The sequence below is a fragment of the Oncorhynchus tshawytscha genome, linkage group LG31, assembly GCF_018296145.1.
Source record: "Oncorhynchus tshawytscha isolate Ot180627B linkage group LG31, Otsh_v2.0, whole genome shotgun sequence".
NCBI lineage: Eukaryota > Metazoa > Chordata > Actinopteri > Salmoniformes > Salmonidae > Oncorhynchus > Oncorhynchus tshawytscha.
In genome coordinates, this window is record NC_056459.1 from 17,514,071 (window position 1) to 17,521,942 (window position 7,872).

The 7,872-nt window shown below is 42.0% G+C and overlaps 1 long non-coding RNA gene across 1 annotated transcript; it reads right to left on the reverse strand.

Moving 5' to 3' along the window:
* Positions 1 to 2,741: 2,741 nt before the first annotated feature.
* LOC121841458 lies at positions 2,742 to 3,809 on the reverse strand. The gene is made up of 4 exons (XR_006080479.1): positions 3,761 to 3,809; positions 3,281 to 3,349; positions 2,963 to 2,998; positions 2,742 to 2,860 (listed from the first exon to the last, which is right to left on the reverse strand). It is a non-coding gene; the product is annotated as an uncharacterized LOC121841458 (long non-coding RNA).
* Positions 3,810 to 7,872: the final 4,063 nt, after the last annotated feature.

Here is a 7,872-nt window from a genome sequence, read left to right on the forward strand (position 1 = left end):
CAGGCAGAGACAGCAAGGGCGGTTCGTTGCTCCAGAGCCTTTCCGTTCACCTTCACACTCCTGGGCCAGACTACACTCAATCATATGACCCACTGAAGAGATGAGTCTTCAGTAAAGACTTAAAGGTTGAGACCGAGTTTGCGTCTCTTACATGGGTAGGCAGACCATTCCATAAAAATGGAGCTCTATAGGAGAAAGCCCTGCCTCCAGCTGTTTGCTTAGAAATTCTAGGGACAATTAGGAGGCCTGCGTTTTGTGACCGTAGCGTACGTGTAGGTATGTACGGCAGGACCAAATCAGAGAGATAGGTAGGAGCAAGCCCATGTAATGCTTTGTAGGTTAGCAGTAAAACCTTGAAATCAGCCCTTGCCTTGACAGTAAGCCAGTGTAGGGAAGCTAGCACTGGAGTAATATGATCAACATTTTTGGTTCTAGTCAGGATTCTAGCAGCCGTATTTAGCACTAACTGAAGTTTATTTAGTGCTTTATCCGGGTAGCCGGAAAGTAGAGCATTGCAGTAGTCCAACCTAGAATGCTGCGTTTTACTTAGCTTTGCGACAGTATCAAAAAGGATTTGGGGATTATTCTTATTTTCCTCAATTAAGTTGGAAAAATAGGATGATCGAGCAGCAGTAAGGGCTCTTCGATACTGCACGGTACTGTCTTTCCAAGCTAGTCGGAAGACTTCCAGTTTGGTGTGGCGCCATTTCCGTTCCAATTTTCTGGAAGCTTGCTGGAGCTCGGGTATTTTCTGTATACCAGGGAGCTAGTTTCTTATGAGAAATGTTTTTAGTTTTTAGGGGTGTAACTGCATCTCGGGTATTGCGCAAGGTTAAATTGAGTTCCTCAGTTAGGTGGTTAACTGATTTTTGTCCTCTGACGTCCTTGGGTAGACAGAGGGAATCTGGAAGGACATCAAGGAATCTTTGTGTTGTCTGTGAATTTATAGCACGACTTTTGATGTTCCCTGGTTGGGGTCTGAGCAGATTATTTGTTGCAATTGCAAACGTAATAAAATGGTGGTCCGATAGTCCAGGATTATGAGGAAAAACATTAAGATCCACAACATTTATTCCATGGGACAAAACTAGGTCCAGAGTATGACTGTGACAGTGAGTAGGTCACGAGACATGTTGGACAAAACCCACTGAGTCAATGATGGCTCCGAACGCCTTTTGGAGTGGGTCTGTGGACTTTTCCATGTGAATATTAAAGTCACCAAAGATTAGAATATTATCTGCTATGACTACAAGGTCCGATAGGAATTCAGGGAACTCAATGAGGAATGCTGTATATGGCCCAGGGGGCCTGTAAACAGTAGCTATAAAAAGTGATTGAGTAGGCTGCATAGATTTCATGACTAGAAGCTCATAAGACGAAAACGTCATCATTTTTTGGTGTAAATTTAAATTTGCTATCGTAAGTGTTAGCAACACCTCTGCCTTTGCGGGATGCACAGGGGATATGGTCACTAGTGTAGCCAGGAGGTGAGGCCTCATTTAACACAGTAAATTCATCAGGCTTAAGCCATGTTTCAGTCAGGCAAATCACATCAAGATTATGATCAGTGTTAGTTCATTGACTATAATTGCCTTTGAAGTAAGGGATCTAACATTAAGTAGCCCTATTTTGAGATGTGAGGTATCATGATCTCTTTCAATAATGACAGGAATGGAGGAGGTCTTTATCCTAGGGAGATTGCTAAGGCAAACACCGCCATGTTTAGTTTTGCCCAACCTAGGTCGAGGCATAGACACGGTCTCAATGGGGATAGCTGAGCTGACTACACTGACTGTGCTAGTAGCAGACTCCACTATGCTGGCAGGCTGGTTAACAGCCTGCTGCCTGGCCTGCATCCTATTTCATTGTGGAGCTAGAGGAGTTAGAGCCCTGTCTATGTTGGTAGATAAGATGAGAGCACCCCTCCAGCTAGGATGGAGTCCGTCACTCCTCAGCAGGTCAGGCTTTGTCCTGTTTGTGGGTGAGTCCCAGAAAGAGAGCCAATTATCTACAAATTCTATCTTTTGGGAGGGGCAGAAAACAGATTTCAACCAGCGATTGAGTTGTGAGACTCTGCTGTAGAGCTCATCACTCCCCTAACTGGGAGGGGGCCAGAGACAATTACTCGATGCCGACACATCTTTCTAGCTGATTTACACGCTGAAGCTATGTTGCGCTTGGTGATCTCTGACTGTTTCATCCTAACATCGTTGGTGCCGACGTGGATAACAATATCTCTATACTCTCTACACTCGCCAGTTTTAGCTTTAGCCAGCACCATCTTCAGATTAGCCTTAACGTCGGTAGCCCTGCCCCCTGGTAAACAGTGTATGATCGCTGGAGGATTCGTTTTAAGTCTAATACTGCGGGTAATGGAGTCGCCAATGACTAGAGTTTTCAATTTGTCAGAGCTAACGGTGGGAAGCTTCAACGTCTCAGACCCCGTAACGGGAGAAGTAGAGACAAGAGAAGGCTCGGCCTCTGACTCCGACTCGTTGCTTAATGGGGAAAACCGGTTGAAAGTTTCTGTCGGCTGAATGAACAACACCGGTTGAGCATTCCTACAGCATTTCCCTCCAGAAACCGTGAGAAAGTTGTCCAGCTGTGGGGACCGTGCGAGGGGTTTTATACTAACATTACTATCTGTACTTACTGGTGGCACAGACGCTGTTTCATCCTTTATAACACTGAAATTACCCTTGCCTAACGATTGCGTCTGAAGCTGGGCTTGTAGCACAGCTATCCTCGCCGTAAGGCGATCGTTCTCCTGTATATTATGAGTACAGCGACTGCAATTATAGTCAATGAGCTGTTTTAACTCACCACAAATGTCCCTGATCATTTTGATGACGTTCTCTCTCTGTGGGAGGAGGAAGAAAACGTTATTAAGATATAAAAATATGGTTGAGAGACTTAACAAAGGTGCCATTATGAAACAGTATGCATTTTGTGCTCTACTCACTGTCAGGCCAGGTTCCCCCTTCTCACCAGATTTCCCCTGCAAGTTTGGACACAGGTTAGCAATCAACATATAAATGAACCATGAAATAAATTCTCCCTTGTCTCCTTTCCGCCCACAGTCTCCACCAATCCCCCTGTGTACAGTAATATGACAGTAATGTTAAGCACATCAACAAGGACATTTATAGTGAACAGCAAATGGTTGTGTGTGTCCATGTTGTCATTGAACCGGTCTGTGTGTGTTTGTTTGGCAGTTACAGCCCTGTGTGGGTCAGGGTTCAATTCCCACAGGGATAAAAAGTGTTGGCTAAGTTTGTACCTTTTCTCCTGGAAAGCCATCCCCTGGAGGCCCCCGAGGGCCCATTGGCTCCTGGAACCCAGGCTCCCCCTGAAGGTCACAAGAAGACCAGACTAATGATTAGCATGGTTAATCACGGCTAATGTTATAACAGCTCACAACACTGTATACAGCGGCACACAGAATATTGTGCCACGTCAGTGTGATAGTACCAAAACCAATTTCCCTCTGAACATACAGATAACTGGGGCGGCAGGTAGCCTAGTGGTTAGAGCGTTGGGCCAGTAACCGAAATGTTGCTAGTTTGACATCCCTGAGCTGACAAGGTAAAAATCTGTTGTTCTACCCCTGAACAAGGCAGTTAACCCACTGTTCCTAGGCCGTCATTGTAAATAAGAATGTGTTCTTAACTGACTTGCCTAGTTACATAAAGGTAAAATAAAATGATGATCATTATCGCACACCCCACCATGCCAGTCCAGTATGATAATGTGCCCCTACCTTGGGCTCCTGGGATACCTGGTGGACCTGGCTGGCCCACAGAAACCTGCAAAACACACAAACATTAGTTCAGTTCCACATGACAATTTTCCAAAAGAAAATATTTTGACCTTTTTTTAAAGGGGCACTGGTATTGAAAAGAAACAAGAGATGTTGACAATATGTGTCTGCAAACAGATCTACAGCAAATGAAGGGTCTATGCCAGGGTGTAGGTTCTAGGCGTAGGCGCTAGAGGTAGGAGCTAGGGGGTAGGAGCTAGGAGCTAGGCGTAGGAGCCAGGGTTAGGGGCTAGGGCAGGGGTGGGCAAACTTTTTGGCTCGAGGACCACATTGGGATGTTGCAATTCAACGGAGGGATGCATTTTTGGGGGGACCAATTGTTTGTTAAAATCAATTTGCAGGGGCATCCCGAGTGGCGTAGCGTTGACTGGGAGACCCATGAGGCGGCGCACAATTGGCTCAGTGTCATCCGGGCTAGGAGAGGGTTTGGCATAGGAGAGGGTTTGGCAGGCCAAGATTTCCTTGTCCCATCGTGCTCTAGCGACTCCAGTGGTGGGCCGGGCTCATGTACGGTGACACGGTCGCCTGGTGTACGGTGTTTCTTCCGACACATTGCTTCCGAAATAATATCCTATTGGTGAGCCAACTGGTAAATGCAGAGGGTCTTTTACTCAGTTATAAGGAAATCTTATCACTTTACAAGGTCCCTGTAACACCTAAAGATTTTGCAATTGTTTTAGATGCCGTTCCCTCAGGTGTTGCTTTATTATTCAGGAACGTGTCAAGACCTGACCCTCAGAGCCTACCTTCCGTTGACCCTGTTGACTCATCAGTAGGAAAGATTTGTTTCTCTTTTGGTCCATTCAACAACGGAGCGATTACAAACCTTGTTTCAGCAGGATGTTGTATCTATCTATACCTTATGTCATGCCTTATTGGAATGGATTTATTGATAATATCTGTTGGAAAAAAGTTTGGATGTTGCCACACACATACCTACTTGTTAACAAAATTAAGGAAGTTTCCTTTAAAATTATTCATAAATATTATCCTGCCAACCACTATATGAAGAAGTTAGGAGCTGACCTGTGAGAATCTGTTCTCATTAAGGAAAACATCAACTCAAATGGCTCCTTTTGTAAGGACCACCCAGAAACAGTGTTGCATCTTTTTTGGCATTGTATTCATGCAAGAAAACTGCGGCAAGACATTAGTAGATTTATAATTGAACACATTTATGATGATCTTACACTATGGCGGAGAGATGTACTGCTTGGATTCTTTATCGACGATAGAAGTAAGCTGAAACATTTTTATGTAATTCATTTCATTATTCTTTTGGCCAAATTTCATATTCACAAATGTAAATTTACAAACAAATAAACACATTTTCTTATCTTACAAAAAGAAATTGCACTGTATTTTAAGACAATTAAATACTCTACTAACAAAAAAGCTGTTAGAATAATGAGTGTATGTATGTCCCTTAAGGTCCTTGTGTAATGTGATATTGTACCCCAGCCCAACTGTCCATTGTATATTATGTATATATACTTGTGTTCCCACATGTACTTCCTGTATTGATTTGTTAATAAAAAACAGAATAAAAAAGATGCGGTGTGGACTTGTCATTCCCAATCGTCATCACTCACCGCTGCTATCAAATGGACTGATGCTAGCCCAAGTTCTGACTGAGCTCAATTGTCATGGAACGCGTATACAGCGATGAATTTCTCTCTTTCATACAAACTTATAACGAGGACCGCTCACAATGTGTTTTGTGTGTGGAAGTGCTTAGTAATGAGTCTCTCATAACGAACAAATTAATAAAACGACACGTCCTGACCAAACATCCACAGCTCATGGATGTGATCAATCCGTTTATTCCAGTTCAGAATGAAAATGATTTCTTGTATTTTAACAGCAACAGTTCCAACCTAGACAGATATGTAAGAGTGTTTTTAATGGGGAAAATTAACATGAATATATATGGATATTTAATTTCATTGTTATTTGTTTTTGTCTATATTGCATTTGTTTTAGGCATAAGTGCAATGAAATGTACTGATATTTATATTTAGTTGCATATTTTTCTATGCTTGGGTCCCAGGAAAACACAGAATTTCTCATTTGGGTCCCAGGCTGAAAACGTTGAAGAACCCCTGACCTAAACGACTATTTATATACTTAGTCAGACTGTCGTTCTTCTTTCCCCCAGGGCCCAGAATGTTGTTCAGATCACATCGTATCATTTCACTACATCTACCCTGTAGAGATGTACACGCTGGAATACTTCACCTATCATCTACGGCCCTATGGATACAAGTACAGGTACAACCCTGATGCTGTAGCAGCTGAAATTGAGAGTAACACCACCACACCTGTCTCTGCTTAACACAGAGATATCACAGACGGACTACTGCACTGAAGAAAGAACTTATTAGTGTGTCATGTTTAAATGCCGAAACAACAGCCTGACATTGCCACTCTCTTTGGTAAGCTGAGCAATGAGACTGAGGAAATGGAACCACTCTCAAATTCACTGACATGGTAGTTTTAAACATATTTTGAAGCTATACATTATTTACATAGACAACAAATACATGAACAATAGAGTAATATAGTTTTTTTTGTGACAGGGGGAGACAGTTGTACTAAGTTGAGTTCTTTCTGTTGATAGAGTTTCACATTTCCTTTTTAATTTTGTAAAGGTAAAATGTAAAAATATATATATTCTTCAGTCAAGTGTATATTTTTTACAACTTACAGTAAAACAGAGGATAACATGATATTTTGTTAAAATTCAAATAGAAGTATGTACTTAATGTGTTCTCCAGATTTCTGTAGGTCTAGTGAAATATTCAATTCAGATTGTTAGCTAAAGATTACATTTTGACTTAAGTTCAGTACACAACAGATCATTTTATGTCATGAGACTCCTGACCTGTGAGAATCTGTTCAGTGTTTTTGGTTTGGAAGTTAAGGTGTCTTTTAATGGACAATTATTTGAAGCAACACAATGAGTAAAAACAAGGGTGTGTGAAAATATAAAAAATATAAAGAGGTTGAATATTTGTACAGTACAGGGGTGGTTCACAGACTACATAAAGAACACAATAGAGAAATAGAGTATACAGGTCCTCTCTGGAGCATCAGTGTAGCAGTGCTGTCGTTCACCTGATCTTTGGTCAAACTGTAACTGATAGAGAGGCTGTGTCCCGATTCTCCACCCTTATCCCAAAGTATGCACTTACACACTCCACATCCTTGGGAGAGTTGGGATGCAGCCATAGATAGATAGCCCATGTCCTCAGTGCATCCCTCTGACATCAACATTGGGAAATGTGCAGGCTTTGCACACGGCCCAACTCTCTTTCAACAAAGCACAACTGTCTGTTTCTTGCGAGAACTGGTTTTGTAACATTATGATGTAATCTGAACAAGGAAACAGATCTGAGCCTACCATAGACAAACCATTTATAGTGAGTGTATGGAATGTGTGAAGAAATCCATGTACAGATAAGATATACAGCAGCGTACTCTCCAGGGCTGTGCCAAGATACACAGTTTAACACAGACTGTCATCAACCTCAAGCTAATTTCAAGCTATCAAATGATTAAATAGTCATCCAGGGAGTGTCAAAATATAACTTTTTCCCAAATGTAACTTTAAACAGGCCACACAGTGAGAATAGTTGGGATGTGATGACATTATCTATAGTGTTTAAATAGTTTAATACTGTAACTATGGTGACTGCTTTACATGCAATGCATTTTCACACTGTTTAAACTCAAATACTTACATTTTAAATAATCGCTGCTCTCTCACAGACTTCATAAACCAAAGGGTTATATAAAGGTTTTTAACATCATCGAGTTATTGTCAAAGCAATTTTGGCCCTGTTCCATGCCGATCTACAGAAATCAAGACATCCCCATCACAAACCCCTTAAGGGGCTCTTCATTTGTGTTGTTAGAATAGGTCCCTTGTCTGTTCCTGCCACACTCTGATTGGTTTCACCTGTCTTTGTGCTTGTCTCCACCCCCCTCTAGGTCTTGCCCATCTTCCCCATTATCCCCTGTGCATTGATACCTGTGTTCTCTGTCTGTTT